General features: G+C 43.6%; 1 protein-coding gene across 5 annotated transcripts in view; it reads left to right on the forward strand.

Moving 5' to 3' along the window:
- The first annotated feature begins 9,435 nt into the window (after window positions 1-9,435).
- GIGYF2 (GRB10 interacting GYF protein 2) overlaps window positions 9,436-17,469 on the forward strand; it is a 127,914-nt gene continuing 119,880 nt past the window's right edge. For 3 of the 5 annotated variants that reach the window (XM_036858881.1, XM_036858879.1, XM_036858883.1), the window contains exons 1-2: window positions 9,445-9,514; window positions 14,760-14,825. The gene's annotated coding sequence lies outside the window, so the exon portion shown is untranslated. Of the gene's footprint in view, window positions 9,515-11,064; window positions 11,197-14,759; window positions 14,826-17,469 lie in introns of those variants that run through there. The other 2 variants (XM_036858880.1, XM_036858882.1) reach the window with 2 other exon arrangements.

Consider the following 17,469-nt stretch of genomic DNA (forward strand, 5'->3'; position numbering starts at 1 on the left):
CCCTTAGAGCTCCCCAGGGAGAATAATTTCTGTTTCTGCACAAACCCAAGACCTACAATTCTCAGGCATCCTTTTTCCATGTAGGGTCACCCCAACCTCCCCACCAGAGGAAGTGGATATGAAAAAGGCATGGAGAGACTCTTGCCATATAATCCAGCAATCGTGCTTCTTGGTATTTATCCAAATGAGCTGAGATACTTTGTCCGCACAAAAACCTGCACACGAATGTTGATAGCAGCTTTATTCATAGTTCAAAACTTAGAAGCAACCAAGGTATTCTTCAACAGGTGAATGGATAAACAAACTGTGGTCGATCCATACAATGGAATATTAATTCAGCCATAAAAAGAAATATTTTTCACTGTTGAAAAGAAATGAGCTATCAAGTCACAAAATGACATGGAGGAAACTTAAGCGCATGTTGCTAAATGAAAGAAGCCAATCTGGAAAGGTTGCATTGTATATGATTCCAACTATATGAAATTCTGGAAAAGGCAAAACTATGAAGGGAGTGAAAAGATTAGGGTTATCAGGGGTTAGGGCGGGGAGGGAGGGATGAATAGGGGATTTTTAGAGCAGTGAAACATTCCGTATGATGCTATAATGGTCATTATACATTTGTCAAAATCCATATAGAATGTATAACACAAAGAGTGGACCCTAATGTTACTATGGACTTTAGTTAATAATAATGTGCCAATATGAGCACACCGGTTGTAACAAATGTACCACACTAATGCAAGATATTAATAATAGGTGAAACTGGAGGGGGAGGGAGGAAAGGGGTATATGAAACTCTGAACTTTCTGCTAAGTTTTTCTGTAACCTAAAACTGCTCCAAAAAATAAAATCTATTAATTTAAAAAAAGAAAGAAAAGAAAAGAAAAAAGAAGGAAGGAAGGAATGGCGACAACAGTGTAATTACTTCAAATGTCCATTTCCCTCTGTGGACAACTAGAGCCATGTAAGAGCTAAAACCTCTTGATTGCAAATGATAGAAAATGTAACACCAAAGAACTTAAGGGAAAAAAAGGGACAAATATTGGGTTATGGAACTACAAAGGCCAGAGGCAGCACTTCTTTGCCCCCTCTTGGTCATGAAGTCCTATAGATAGTGTTCCCTTCATGCTTCTTACCCACAGTTCCCATCCTCCATCTCCATGGCCATGGCCTTCATTGGTTCTTTCCTGGGTCTCTACAGTGGCCTCCGAACTGGTTTCCCTGCCCTCATTTTGCCCTGACTGTCCAAACTGCCGTTAGAATAATCTTAATAAACTGCGAACCATTGCTAATATCTCTCCTTCAGTTTTTGGCTCCCCACCTTCAGGATCTGGGCCCTGCTCACCGCCTCCTACTTCATCTCTTGCCCTTCCCCCTCCCTTCCAAATGGTACACTCCCGGAATATGCAATACCTAGCAGTTCCTAGAAAGTGCCACTCCTCCAGACTTCTGCACATGCTGTTCCCTGTGCCTCGCACTCCCTCCCTTCCCCTGGCAAACTATTTCTCATTGTTTGTGACTCAGCTAAGAGATTATCTTCAGGAAGCTTTCTTAATGCTTGCAGCCTAGGTGCCCCTTCTCAGGGCTCCCATTTCACCCTAAGTTTTTCTCTATTGTAATCCTTATGACATTATGCAGTATCCTTGTCTTTTCTTCTCTTCCTCCTTCTTTGGACTATGGACTCTTTGAAGGGCAGAAACTGCCTTACCCACTGCTGTAGGCCTAGTATGCTGCCTCGCATGTGACAAACTCCCACCGCACATGCATGTTTGTTTCACAAGGACGTACCAGGTTTGCTGGAGCAGACAGAGATGGGCGAGGGAAGACCACTGCCACTGACTCAGGGACCTTCTCAGCACCTGACGTGGGAGCCTAGCCTGAGAGGACAGCTCTGAAAGTGAGGACAGCGGAGATTGCGCGGACATCTGTCTCACTGGAAAGGTGATGAGGCTACTCCCCAAAGGCCCCCCTTTGACTGAGAAATAGGGAACACCAGCACACCAATCAGTTCTGCCTCTGCCCTGGAGACTGCGTGATGTAATAGGAGTTGCAATCAGATACTAGGCTAGTAATGTAGCCTCACTGAGCCTCCGTTTCCTCTTCTGTAAAATGGGAATGGTGATTGTCTACCTGGCAGATTCCATCCCTGGCATATATTTAGTGCTCAGGACATACAGGTCCCCTCTCTGTCTTCTACCTTGCACTGCTACAGTTCTGTCTCCTTCTGAGCCCTGGGTCTTTAAAGTCACATGCGAAGGACTCCAGGCCAGGGTGGCCCAGAAACGCTCAGTCCTGGCTGCTGCCTTGGCCCCAAGCCCAGATGCCCACTCACCCAGCTCCTCTGTTTTTTTGAGTCTCCTTTCCCAACCAGCCTGGAGAGATTTCTGCCAATCTGCCTGTTCACCTGCCACGCCCCTGCAGCTGACACTTGCTGAGCCCTCCTGGCCTGATCATGTGACCTGACACCTGTGGCCTTGTCCCTGCTCAGATTTCTCCTCTCTGACCCTGCTTGTACACCAGGCCAGATTCTGGCCAAATCCCTACCCACCAGCCTGCCTGGTTGCGGAGGAGGCCAACTGGTTCTAGGGGGCCAGCTTACAATTCTACAGCTTAGGGAGGCACTGAAGATGGGACCTTATCGGGGGTCAGTTTCCCTGCTCCCTTCCTCTCCTTTCCAAAACCAATCGCTTCTGGCACTCTACCACATGGTATTGGTGGGAGTGTACATTGCTGTTGTCCTTTGGAAGGGCAATTTGGTAGACTGTTAAAATTTTAAATTGTATTTGTATTAGTCATTTATTTCTGCTTTAACTAATCATCCCCTAACTTAGTGGCTTAAAACAATAATTAACATTTATTATCTCACACAGTTTCTGAGGGTCAGGAATTCAGAAGTGGTTTCGCTGGGTTCTAGCTCAGGGTCTCTTATGAGAAGTCAAAACGCCAACTGGGGCTGCTGCCATCTAAAAGCTTGACTGGGGCTGGAAGATCTCATCCACCACTCACGTGGTTCACAAGTTGGTGTTGGCTGTTGGCCAGAAGCCTCGGTTACTTGCCACGTGGACCTCTCCACTGGACTGCTAGAGTGTCCTCATAGCATAGCAGTTGGTTTCCCTCAAAGTAAATGATACAAGAAAGGGGTAAGCTGCAATGTCTTTTAAGACCAAGTTTTAGAAATCATGATCTATGGGGACTTCCCTGGTGGTCCACTGGTTAAGACTCTGCACTCCCAATGCAGGGGGCCTGGGTTCCATCCCTGGTCGGGGAACTAAGATCCTACATACTGCAGCTAGAGAAGTCCGCACGCTGTGATTAAGAGCCTGTGCAGCCAAAATAAATAAATAAATAAAGCACGTTCTGTCATTTCCATAATATCCTACTGGCTACACAGGTCAGCCCGACTGGTCAGAATTATTGGGAGCCATCGTGGAGGTTGGCTACTACAGAATCAGTCGGGGTTCTTAACTACAAGTAACAGAATCTAAGTGGGCTGACTTAAGCAGAAGCAGAATTGATTGAAAAGACAAGGAGGAGCTTGCAGAATCACTAGCGGGGTTGGGGGACCAGGCTAAGAAAACAGGCAGGAGGCCAGGTGGCTGGGCACTACGGCCGAAAGCACGCCATGGGAACAAGCCAGGCCTGGTGCCCCTGCCCTGGCTGATAAGAACTTTGGGGTGTCCTGCTTCTTCAGGTGCTTACTCCAGATTCAGAGTCTGAGGCTGAGTCCAGTCACACGCCCACCTGTTGGAGATGGGAAGGGTTAGGATCTGGACCATTTGTCTTCTGTAAGGCGAGGTGAGCTCTGTCTCCCACCAAGATGCTTATTTCCCCCAAACATGGGAACGTACTTCAGATGCAGAACAGTTGTGAAAGAATGGCAGATGTCTGCTGCAGAGATACTCATGAGCTTTGACCCAGGGATTTTTACCTCTGGGAATTTATCCTATAGGTAAACAGAAACATGAACAAGGGTATATTTAAAGGGATACTTGTTATTGCATTGTTTGTTTTAGCAAAAATAATGGAAACAATCAGGATGTCTATCAGCAGGGGATCAGTTAAGTGCATTATGATACATCCATGTAAATAATCACTGCTAGGCAGCCAATGAAAAGGACGTGGAGGACCCCATGACGTATTCTTGGAAAAAGGCCAGGAGCAGAGCAGCATGCACAATACTGCTCAGGTGTTTTGTTTTGTTTTACATGAGAGATATAAAGCCACGTCTCTGCCCATGTCAACTAAGCTGCATGAGGTCAGTGGCCAAGTAGATTTTGGGTCAAACTGCTTGTATCCTCAGCTCTTGGTGGTGCTGAGAACTAAGAAGTACATCATGCTTGTTATTTATACAACATTTCAGAGAAAGCCATATAAGAAACTGTCACCAGTGGGTTACTTGAAAGGGGAGAGAACCTAAGGGTCCTGGGTAGGTCTGGGGGGGATTTAAATTTTTTCCTTTATATGTTTTTGAACTCTAAAAAAATTTCAAACTGTAAACATGCACTGCTTTACTATTGCAACTGTTAATAACAGTTACTGAAAAAGAGAGGGGACTCTCTGACCAGAAAGGAAGTGAGAAGAGCAGTTGAACATGCATGTGGAAACTCTTTAGGACAGGGAAAGTATGAAATCCTAAATATGCAAGACTCAGGAGAAAACGAATAACATTTTGGGACACATCGTGGGGCATTTACCTGTATTCCAAGATAGTTTTTATGATTTAATTTTCTTGGTATACATCTGGAGGTTGGAAATTTAAAAAAATAATTTAAAATATGCGAGTACTTTTATAATAAAAAATATTTTCAAACATAAAAATGGATCTGTTTCCATAGTTATCATTTGAGCAGCTTTTCCTTGACGTTTGCTGCGCTCTCTGGCTCGCTTTCTTCCCACACTCTCTTCCTTGTGTTTTCTCTTTGCTTTTCAGCTGTGTACCCAACACTATTATTTAGGGTACCAATCTGAGCGGCACTGCCCTCTCCACTGATGAATCCATCCTCCTTTTTAATCCACTTTCAAATTTCTGCGTCCTCCCTTCTTCATCACCTACTCTTTCCTAATATTCTGTTCTCCCTGCTCCATAGACGCCTCTGGTCCCCAGCCCCAGACCCCTTTATAACTCTGCAGATCTGGCATTGTCGATCAATCTCTTCTTCCCTCTGTTCTGAGGCTGGTTCCTGCTTCTAACCTGGTCCTACCTGTAACTTCTCTCTGTCCACCAGCTACACCTTTTCTTCCCAAGAGCCTGCCTTAACTCCATACTTTCCCTCTCTGCAGTTGCTGGTAATCACTGCAATTGCAGTGATTCCCCAGGATTTCAAAGATCTCCTCTCTATGGATGACTTTCAGATTTTTAGCTCTGACCTCCTCTAATCTCCTTCATTTCAAACTGCCTCTTTAAATTTTTGGATGATTGTATTAGTTTGCTAGGGTTGCTGTAACAGAGTACCGCCAATTGGGTGGCTTAACAGACATTCATTGTCTCACAGTTCTGGATGATAGAAGCCCAAGATCAAGGTGTTGGCCAGGTTGGTTCCTTCAGAGGGCTGTGAGGAAGAACCTGTTCTATGCCTCTCTCCCAGCCTCTGGTGGTTTGCTGGCAATCTTTGGTGTTCCTTGGGGTGTAGAAATATCACCTGGTTTCCTACCTTCATCTTCACATGGAGTTCTCTCTCTATGCATGCATGTCTGCGTATAAATATACTCTTTTTATAAGGACACCTGTCATATTGAATTTTGGTCCACCCTAATGACTTCATTATAGCTTAATTACCTCAAAACCCTATCTACAAATAAGGTCACATCCTGGGGTACATTCTGAGGTTAGGAGGCCAGCATATCTTTTGGGGGGACACAATTCAATCTATAACAATGATGTTCCAGTCACTATTGCTGTGTAACAAATTATCCCAATATTTAGTGGCTTAAAACAACTATTTTATTATGCTCATGGATTTGGTGGATCAGGAATTCAGACAAGGCACAGTGACGATGCTTGTCTCTGCTTCATGATGTCTTGGGCTTGGATGGCTGGGTGTGACTCGACAGCTGGGGCTGGCATCATCTGGTGGCAATTTTCACTCAAGTGTCTGATTGTTGATGCTGGGACTTTAGTTGGGGCTATTGATGGGGCCAGTTACTTGGGCCTCTCCTTGTTGTCTGGGTTTCCTTGCAGAATGGCACCCTCAGGGCATTTGGACTTACCATATGTCAGCTCTTGCTTCAAAAGAGGCTGTGAGCAAACAAGCTCTATAGCCTTTATGATCTAGCATTGGAAGTCATCTCATTTCACTTCCACCACGGTCTATTGGTTATAAGGGCTTGAGGGGAGGGGAAGGTAGTGGCAAGGTTCTATAGGAGTATGTTGAACAGATGTTGTTGAACGGATGTTGTTGTATTTTCTTTAGAAAAATGTATCTGTCACAGTCGATCAACCGGTGTTCCTTACAAATTAAATTTATTTTGAGCTAAACTCTTACTCCTCCCTCCCCCTAATGATCTATTATTTTCAACTTCTCTGCTTCTATCAATGTTACAATAAAGCTGAAACTTTGTTACCATCCCTGACTAGGGCAGGCAGAGTCTACTGCTGTAATTTTACAACTATTATTTGATGAAACATAGGAGAGTCAGAGTGAATAAAAGAAGAAAAGCGCCCTTCCTGAGGAGTAGGTAATCAAGAATTTATTTGATTTTATAGGTATTTTTTGAGTATCTACTGTGTACCTGGACAATGCCAGCTGCTGAGGATGCAAAGTTGAATAATGCAGTATTTGTAATGGTTAAAAGCATGGGATTCCGTTAGCTTTCATCATCACCATCATCATCACGCCTTAAATTTGTTTCCTGCTCTCTGAAAGCTTATACTTTAGGGCTAAAATTATGGCGAAGGCACTCTGGAAAATGGTTTGGCAGTTTCTGACAAAGTTAAACAAACATTTGCCACATAACCATCAATTTCATTCCTAGGTATTTACCCAAGTGAAATAAAAACCTTTGTTCACACAAATACCAGCATGTGAATATAGCAGCTTTATTCATAGTCTCCCCAAATGGAAACAAACCAAATGGCCTTCAACTGGGGAATGGATGAACAAAGATAGTGCATACATACAAGGAAATACTACTTAGCAATAAAAAAGAAGAAAGTACTGAAACATGCAACAGTGTGGCTGAATCTCAAATGTATGACGCTAAGTGAAAGCAGTCAGTCTCAAAAGGCTATATGCTCTATGGTTTTATCTATATGACATCATAAGGCAAAATTATAAGGACAGAAAATGGAACAATGTTTTCAGGGGCTGGAAGTGGGTGTTAGGGCTGGCTACAAAGGATCATTGGGGGAACTTTTGAGGGCAATAGGACTATCCTGTACCTTGATTTTAGTAGTAGTTATACACACCTGTATAAATGTGTCAAAAGTTGCAAAACTGCATACTAAAAATACTAAATTTACTATAGGTAAATTATACCATATATATAATTTTGTATATGTATATTTTATACATATATAAAATTACCAGCACAGGTGGCATAGCATCTGAGATGTGGCGTGATAAGCCACATCAATAACACATGATTTAGGCTTTTAAAGATGAGCAGGAGTCATGCAGGTTGGTGAGAAATGGCGTAAGTGTTGGGAATGGCATCATGACAAGAGGGAACAGCATGTGCAAAGGCTAAAACGAATTAGCATATTTGAGGACCTTCATACATGGGCATATCCGGAGCATTAAATTAAGGGGACAGAGGAAGGGGAGGGGAGCAATGTGGGTGATTCTAGAGTTCAGCAGAATGGGACTGTGAAGGATCTGTTCAAGATTCTGTGTTTATAACAAGCTTCCAAGTGAGGCTGATACTGCTGGTCCACGGATCACTTTGAGCAGCAAGAGACAGCATAAAGGTCAAGGGAGAACGTATTTCAGAAAGTAGGGAGTGGTCAATCACAATGAAGACGGGAAAGCACTAAGTCAAGATGAGGACTGAAACATTCCAATTATCTACCTGTAGGTTGAGGTGTCCTCAGAGCAAGCAATTGGTGGATGGGTCAGTATAGAAGCCACATGAGAATGGTCGATGATTGCTTGCCCGGTGTGGGAATCAGGAAAGTGCTTATACACACCTCTTTTTTGTGCTGTTTGGCTTTGAAAGGGAACAGAGAGGTAGGGAGGTTGTTGGAGGGGGAATTGGAGTTTTTAACATTAACTTTTAAGATGAAAGACATTTGAGTATTTTTAAAAGCTAATGGGAAGGATCCCATAAATAAGGGAGAGGTTGGAGGCACAAGGAAAGAATGGGATGACCTGAGAGGAGTAGAGTTGCCAGATGTACCAAATAAAAATACAGGGCTCCCGGACTTCCCTGGTGGCGCAGTGGTTAAGAATCCGTCTGCCAATGTAGGGTACACAGGTTCGAGCCCTGGTCCGGGCAGATCCCACATGCCGCGGAGCAGCTAAGCCCGTGCGCCACAACTACTGAGCCTGCGCTCTAGAGCCGGTGAGCCACAACTACTGAGCCCACGTGCCACAACTATTGAAGCCCAAGCGCCTAGAGCCTGTGCTCCACAACAAGAGAAGCCATCGCAGTGAGAAGCCCGTGCACCGCAACGAAGAGGAGCCCCTGCTCGCCACAACCAGAGAAAGCCCGTGCGCAGCAACGAAGACCAAACGCAGCCAAAAATAAAGTTAAATAAATAAATAAATAAATAAATTTATATGTAAAAACAATACAGGGCGCCCAGTTAAATTTGAATTTCAGGAAAACGATGAATAATTTTTTAGTGTAAGTATGTCCCTTATATCGCTGGTGGCCTGAATTTCATTTGGCAACCCCCAATTGGGAAATTTTTAGGTCAAAGAATTATAGTCCCAGGTGCACTAGGACGGAGCTGGAGCTCTAAAGTCCTTCCCTGCTGTCACATTCCAAGAATCTAGAATGAATTCTCAGTTCTTCCAGAACCGTTAACAAGTAGACAAACTGCTTTGAACCTCAGCTTTTGTCACTTCCCAATTCTCTCTAGGATGGCAAACGGGCAGGAAAATGCTGGATGAAAACCTGTGGAAAAGTTCTGGTGTGGAAAATCCGCTCCTAAATGATGCAGAGGTTTTTGAACTGCCAGTGGGCTCTGGATTGGGCGCAGAGGACGGTGAGTCACACGGCGCTTGGCCCAGCTCCAGCTCTGGACACAAACTCTACTCAACTCAAGGGCAGGCAGGGAGCGCCGGCTAGCAGGCGCCTGCGCCCTGCCGCGACCCCGCCCTCCTCCAGCCTGACATCCGGGGCTCGGGCAGGGGCGTGCCCGGGAAAGAGGGGAGGGAGGCTGCGGAAAGGAAGGATGTCGTGGGAGGCTGGAGGAGCTGGGAGGGAGGGGAGGCGGGGCGAGGGCAGAGCAGGGGGCGTGGCGAAACGAGCACGCTCTCACGTGACGTACGTGGGGACGTGTCGGCCATCTTGTGTTGTTGAGGCTGAGGACTGACTTGGGTTCTGAGAGACTCCCTGTCCCGGACCGCAGGTAACCAGTGACTCGATCTCGCTCCCCTGCCGGGCTCCGCTCCGCGCCCCGGCTCCGCCGTCCCGCCTGGGTCTCCCGGGCTTGCCGCCCGCGCTCGCGTCCCCGCCGCTCCGGCCTGACCCGGCCCAGCCGCATGGACACCCCCAGGCCGCCCGGCAGTCGCCGCGGCCGGCTCGGGCGTCAGGCGAAGGGACAGGTCAGGTGCGGGGTCGGAGTGACTCCCCGGCCGGGGGCAAGCCGGGCCCGGGCGCGTCTCGGCCGCCGAGCTGGAGAGCCCCTTCTGCCGGGGCCCGTTGGCATCGCAGGGGGAGCCGAGGAAGGGAAGAGGGTGGTGGAATGGACAGTGTCAGGCCGGCTTGCTTAGGGCCAGAGGGCTCGCCTTCCGCTACCTGGTCCTCGGGGCCAGCCACCCGCCCAGCCTCGGGGTGCCCGGGGTAACAGCTGCTGCGGCCAGACAGCTGCTCCTGCCCGCGCTCCTGCCCACACCTGGTCTCTGGGAGATGCGCCCTTGCCTTCCTCACCGAGCATCTGCACTGGGGAGATTCCTTCCGTGGCGAGAGGACTGGGTCTGGACCAGGCCTGAAGCCAGGTGGATCCATGATCGGAACCTGGGACGGAGGTTGGGAAGGTAGAACCCATGGCAGCTTTGGGACCCGAACGTTCACATCAGGTTGAAATGGGCATTAGCCTTAAGTGACAGTAGTTCCCCACGAAGCACTCAGAATATTTCAGTTTTGTGGCTGAAACATAAACCAAGCGACCAGAGAAGGGGGTGTCAAGAAAGCAGGTTGTGTGACTGTGTTTGGGAAGCAATAACGTTGCTTTGCATTTATCTAGCACTGTTTTTTGTTTGCGTTTGTTTTTTTAAAAATTTTTTCTTTCCCTGAAAGAGCACTTAAGCACACCTAATTTCGCTGTAAGAAAGGTAAGTACTTCAGTATAACTTGCAAGAAATTGAGGAAGGGGCCAGAACCTGTGAACAGATTCTGATCCAGTGTTGTATACCTTGGATTATACTTAGTCAATGTTAAATACCTTGGATTATAGGCAGTCTCGATTCCCAGTTTGTATGCATGGAAGATATTCTTTCCTTACATAGTATTTCCTTTTTAGAATCTAGTGATTTTCTAGATTAAAAAAAAAATTGTCATCCTTTCTGAACATTAACTTTCATCTTTCTAATATTTGCAGCTCTGGCCTTTCAGAGTTTGTCTATTTTGGTTAGAACACAAAGCGTTGTCTCATTTGTTGGTGTTTTTATGTGTTTTAACTAGTTAGTGTAGCAGCGTTCAGAGTGCTCAAATTGGAATATGTACTTTCCTGTTACATCAAATGTTACATCAGTAGAAGACACTAGAAAAAAAAAGTAAAAGTGGTATGTATCTGGAGAAATGTCACACAGTCTTTGACATTTAATACTGGGGAATACACTGATGATGGTGGTGATTCACTAGAAAAGAAAGGGCTTTGAACCTTTTCTATACTGGACAAAGCATTTTCGGATTTTGAGACTGAGGAGGGAGAAGGGACTGTATGCTTCCATTCATTTATTCTTTCATTTGTGCATTTATTTGTTTGAAGAATATGGAGATCCTGCTACACTGGTGGGTGCTGGGAGCAAAACAGACCAAAAATTCCTGTTTCCATGGAGCTCATTCCTAGACAGATAAATACATACTTAGGTAAGATATATAGTGTAGTGATAAGTGATGTGGGAAAAAAATGAGACAGGGTAATAGGATAATAGGGAGCTGGGGGAGGGGTTAATTTTAGGTGGAGTGCCCTAGGAAGGCCACGGGGAGAAGCTAATATTTGTGGGAAGACCTGACACAGGTAAAGGATCTATTCCTGTGGCTCTCTGGAGGAGGAATGCTCCAGGCTAGGGAAGCGAGGGCAAAGACCCTGAGGCAGAAACTGAAGTGGGAGCAGATCAGGTGTGGCTGGGAGGAGTATGGAGACTAAGCCTAGCTAGAGAGGCATGATCACAAGGGAACCTAGTAGGAAGTGTGTACCCAGCTCACTGGTTCTGAGATGAGTGGGGTTATTCAGTTGTCCTGGCGTCTTCTTCCACACCTCTTTCCTCCAACGTGACACCCTTGCCCTCCCCCAGTTTGTAAAATTCAGGATGCTCATATAATGTATTTCAGGAAATTGTCATGAAATAGCTTTCTCAAAAGTAAAAGTTTTTAAATGAGATTGATGATAAAAGGATTTTTAAAAAGAAATTGCTTTCTAAGAAGAGGATCTTTGAATTACTTCAGAATATTTGAAAATGTAGGGAAATGGATTTCCTTTGAAATTTAGACACAGGTCATTAAGGAATATAGCCTGGAAGAAGTGTATTAACTCACATTGTTTTTAATGGTAAAGAATTCCTCTTAATGATTTCTGTGTTGTCCAGCCTAGTTTTAAATTCCTCAGGGACTGTTCAACTAACTTGTTTGTATATCTTTTATAGCATTTTACACGTGTAGAACTTTCTGTGCTGAGTTTTTTATTCCTCGGCTTTGACCTTTCAGACTAGTTCTTCAATTAATTTTATACTAGTAGACTTTTTCTTGGAAAAAAATTTTTTTTGATTTTCTTTCAGCTTATCTCCATATTCTTATTACTGAGCTTTCATAAATGTCCTCTTTCATTTTAATTCATCTGAGGAATTTAATATTTTGGCTTTAAATGCTTTTGTTGGTGAGTTGCATATATGAAAAAGAATTTGTCTTGGCTTGCCTGAAAATCCTGAGAAGTTAGGAATTGCAACTTCAGGGTGTGAGTGGAGCTCCTTGGCCGAGAGGAGATGTAGTGACGCTAGTGAGGAGATAGTGTTTTAACGAATTGCATTTTGCTCTCTTGTTCCTTTGGTGAGTTTTTGAAATCACAGTTCCAAATTATAATGTCTTTGATGTCGTATCAGCTCATTTGTTCTCATGACTCTGCGTTTTAGTTTCCATATGTCTATTTTTTTGTTGACCTTCACACTGGAAGATGACACTGTTGAAAGTGATTGATATCTGGGAGAACCATTTTGGGTGACCAGATTATTACTGTCCTGTTTATCCTTGCCCTTCTAAAGGATCTTTGATTTGTGCCATTTTTTAAGACTGACTTCATTTGCAGTTCTCTGTTAGCCCCTGACGACTAAATTTTCAGTACTGTTTTATTCTATTTCTTATAGATTATAGTGAGACCAGTCTCATTAGGCTGAATCTACAGCCTATGTTGGTGTTAATCCACGTATATTAGAGGCAAGTTCAATGTCTGTTTTCTTCAGCAGTTCGAATTGCCTTAACATTGTTTGGTCATTGTTGTAAAACTCTGAACCCAAGTTTTTTTTTTCCCCCCTTAACCCCCACTAGGATTTTATGGTGATTAAGTCCTAGTATTTCCATTCATTTTTAATGCCCTGAAGAATTGCATATCTTTAAAAATATAAGTAGATTTTTATTCCACAGACAAGTATTACAGTTAGACTCCTAATATTTCTTGACCAGATAGCATTTTATCATTTTTTATGCTCTCAGATAACTGAGAAATATATTAGATTAATTATATAGGAATACAGAATGATACCTTTGTTGGATTGCCCGTAATTTTATTTGAGGTTGAGGGAGAAGAGGGGAGAGGTTTGAAAAACAAAAGAATATTCTCTTTTTTTTAAATAAATTTATTTATTTTATTTATTTAATTTTGGCTGAGTTGGGTCTTCGTTGCTACGCGCAGGCTTCTCATTGCGGTGGCTTCTCTTGTTGCGAAGCACGGGCTCTAGGCGCGCGGGCTTCAGTGTTTGTGGCACAGAGGCTCAGTAGTTGTGGCTCACGGTCTCTAGAGTTCAGGCTTAGTAGTTGTGGCGCACGGGCTTACTTGCTCCGCGGCATGTGGGATCTTCCCGGACCAGGGATCCAACCCGTGTCCCCTGCATTGGCAGGCGGATTCGCAACCACTGCACCACCAGGGAAGCCCCAAGAATATTCTCTTAAGTGGCCAAAATTAATTTTATAAAAATATTTTCAAAGTATGATACACTTCCCTACCTCAGGTAATTAAGGAACACAATTTTATATTTTCTCGTTAACTACAGAGTTTCGTTGAAATTGAACTTTATTTATACTTATAATAATAGGAGATACCCTAGAGCTTATTCTCTTGAGTTAGGCCCAGAGAAGAGTTTTTATTACCTAGTTCTCCCCTCTTTTGCTTCTGCTTGCTCTTATAAAAAGTAGAGTGCAGGACTTCCCTGGTGGCACAGTGGTTAGGAATCCGCCTGCTAATGCTTGGGGACATGGGTTCGAGCCCTGGTCCGGGAAGATCCCATCTGCTGTAGAGCAACTAAGCCCACGTGCCACAACTACTGAGCCTGTGCTCTAGAGCCCGCGAGCCTAGAGCCTGTGCTCGCCGCAACTAGAGAAAGCCCACGAGCAGCAACGAAGACCCAACGCAGCCCCCCCCCCAAAAAAAAAAATTGAGTGCAGTGGATAAAGTTGGGTGACCTTTTGGACATTGTAACATGGCTACTTTTTTGCAAAATTAAATCAGAGGTGGAAGTGGCTTTTTCAAGTTGCTCTCTTGCTGTTAGTAAAATTGTCAACTTTAATTTTTAGTTACTGTTTTTTTTACTTTTTAGTAGCAGCCTTCAAAGCATCATTTGATTTTAGCTAAGAAATCACTTAGAGCTGTTGTTTCAGTCCACTCCTTGTTGCTTGAAATATCACCATCTTGTGGATTTTTAAGATATTGTCTCATCAGAGCATTAAAAGAAGGTTGTGATTTTGCAGCTGAAAGCACATCTGGAGCTTTGCTCCTTGGACGTTTTGGCAGTGGTCATACATCTTGGGGCTCGTTGATTATTTGCATAGGATACATGCTGTATTGCCGTCTTGCCGGCTGTCATTTTTCTATCAGATATGTTAAAAAAAAGTTAATACCAAATCCCTGAAATGCAGTGTTGGATGAAAACCCCAAATAATCATTTCCTGAAACCCTATGGTGGTGCTCATTTGTTAGCTTCATCAGAATCACTTAGAACTTCGGTTAAAAAAATATATTTTTCAGTCCCATTCCAGAGCTACTGAGAGAGACTCTTTAGATGTTAGGACAGGGTATCTAGATGATAAGCATATCAGGTGATTCTACTATTTTAACCAGGTTTGGAATCCATTTCTTGTAAAATATATTCATGATAAAAATTACGTTTCTAACGTTTCATAAGAGATTGCTGAGTTATTTACTTTAATACTTCTATTATTTACAGTGTTAAAAGGACCTGAATAAAGTCTGCTCAAACCTCCTGCTGTGAACCAGCAGAACTTTTGAACAGGTGAGTTTTGAAGGGAAGCACAAAGCCTGAGGGCTTACGCAAACAGATAATTTTTGCTTTTAAGGCTCCGGTTATTTTTGTCCTGTTGTTTCTCCTGAAGTTATAGATAGTAGATAGAAACAACTTCTCTGGTACCACTCAGATTCCTTATGAACTGTGAGAATAATCATACCTTTTCTGCATTGATCCTGGTGTGAATTTGTGTCTTAAATTGTCATAATGATTTTTTGATGGCATGAAACAGGAAGAGGAGTGCTTTGAGGGGAAGGGTAAGGAGGTACCTTAAGGCACCCAAGAGCAGCTGGCTTCATGAAGGACATGAACCGGAAACTGGGAAGCATTCAGGAGACATGGTGGTCCAGAGAGCACTTTTCTCCTTGCTGGCTCGTAGGTGTCATCTCTTGTCTCTTTATATCTTGCTTTAGTTGTCTTTGCACACTCTGGTCTTTTCTGCTTTAACAAAAACAGAAGAAAATTGCCACTTCATTCTTGGAGCCACATATAAACTCAAGCTCTAGTGCCACTAGCCAACTGGTTACTAGCTCAGTGTCCCCACTTCACATTCCTGGGAGGGAAAATTTGATTGGTTGAACTTGGTCCAAATTTCCATTATTGGTCCAGTTAGTGTGGCAATGGGGTTGGGGTCTTGAAAGGTCCCACTCCTAAGAGTGGGGGCAGGTCTCAGAGGAGGTGGAATGTAGCCTTTTTGAGGCAGAATCCCACAGAAGCTTCTAGATGTTTTTCCTTTTCCTAGAAAAATTCCTGTATATATCTTGTCAGTTTCAATTTACGTGTCCTGAAGAGTTAAAATATATGTGTATCTTTTCGGTGAATGAGGCCTAGTAGGTCTCACCAAGCATTCTTGGAACTTCCTAGTGCAGTGTTTAACAAAACTTCTTGATTTGGGGGTTCAGAGGACCATCTAGGGTAAAGGTTTAGTAAATGAACATAAGCAAATAAGATGCTTAGTTTGTGGAAAAATTCATTGTTTATTTATTTTTCATTGATTGCTATTATAAATTTTAATTTCTGTGTACTTTTTACAGTATTGAGTAACACTTGATTATGAGGAAGCCATAGAGAATTTGAAGGGTAGGACGTCTATATATGAATCTATATTCACATTATTTGAGTGGTAGCAGGGACTTTCACTTTTGGGAGAGGATCAGGGAGACAGTATAAACTTTTGTATTACATGTTTTTGTATACTAGAATTATTAGGTAATATTGAAGCAAACTTTTTTTTGTAAATTTATTTTTGGCTGCACTGGGTCTTCCTTGCTGGGTGCGTGCTTTCTCTAGTTGCGGCAAGCGGGGGCTACTCTTCATTGCGGTGCGGGGGCTTCTCATTGTGTTGGCTTTTTTTGTAGTGGAGCATGGGCTCTAGGCACATGGGCTTCCGTAGTTGTGGCTCGCGGGCTCTAGAGCACAGGCTCAGTAGTTGTGGCGCACAGGCTTCGTTGCTCCGCGGCATGTGGGAACTTCCCAGACCAGGGCTTGAACCCTTGTCACCTGCATTGGCAGGCGGATTCTTAACCACTGCGCCACCAGGGAAGCCCCGCAAACTTTTTTTTTTAATGGAGCATTTTGAAGTTCTCTTTATTTTTGTTTGTAGGTTGTATGCACTTGGTAGCATCTAATTGCTTAAGTCATTTTTTATAACTCACATCTTGTTATGTTAGTATATCAGTGTATCCAGATTTTGATGCAAAGCATAGGAATTACTAATCAAAGTGATCTATTATAGAATGATGTATGGAATGACAGACCACAGATGTGACCTCCTATGATTTTTTTTTTTTCCAGCCAAGGTTTCTTTAGCAGATTGCAGCTAAATTCATTTTTAAGGTAGAAGAGTCCTTTCTCATATTGTACATGTTCTTTAATCTGGATGTTGAGGTAAAGCATACGTAGGGCTTTGTGAGACTTAAAAAGATTTCCACATAATCAGTGTAAAACTTTCACAGGCTCTGGGCATCCCTTTCTGGAAAAGATTGCCTTGTGGTGAGATTATCAAATGATATGGTAATATTTATGGCATTGTAATTTTTCCTTGAATAGTTAAGTGGTTGCTAATTTTATTCTCCTTTCACCAAAAGGGGGAAAAAAAGAGAAACATTTATATATTGTTCAGAAGCAGTGGGGAGAATGGCAGTAACAGTAATAGCTTTTTCTTGTAGTGATATTGTGGCCAGTATGTTCTTTGGGAACAAAGCTCCTTTTATTCTAGTTGTCCTGAACCTGGAGGAAGTCTTGGGAGCTCTGGCCACTTCAGTATTGGTCCTTTGCTTGCAGAGACTGACAGAGAATTGGCAGAGGTACTGTCTTGGTACTTAATAATTGGCAAATCATGACTCAGTCCTTGAAGAGATGGTTACATCCAGATTTCATGGTTAGCCCCTTGGGAGTTCAGATGTTGTTACCAAACCGTGGCCAGCTGAGTAACTGGGTGAAGCCATGTTGCAAGGTCAGTGGGTCAGAGAGCCTTAGTTCACGTTCTGGAGTCTGACACTCTTTATTTAATCTTTCATACTGCGTTTGTCATTGTTAATGAAGTTTCTGATAGTGTGTCATGAGAAGATATACTCTTCCTCAACCAGAGGGCTCACTGTATTGCTTAATTGAGTGATGCAGAGGGGTAGAA

Source organism: Balaenoptera musculus, chromosome 7 (genome assembly GCF_009873245.2).
Source record: "Balaenoptera musculus isolate JJ_BM4_2016_0621 chromosome 7, mBalMus1.pri.v3, whole genome shotgun sequence".
NCBI lineage: Eukaryota > Metazoa > Chordata > Mammalia > Artiodactyla > Balaenopteridae > Balaenoptera > Balaenoptera musculus.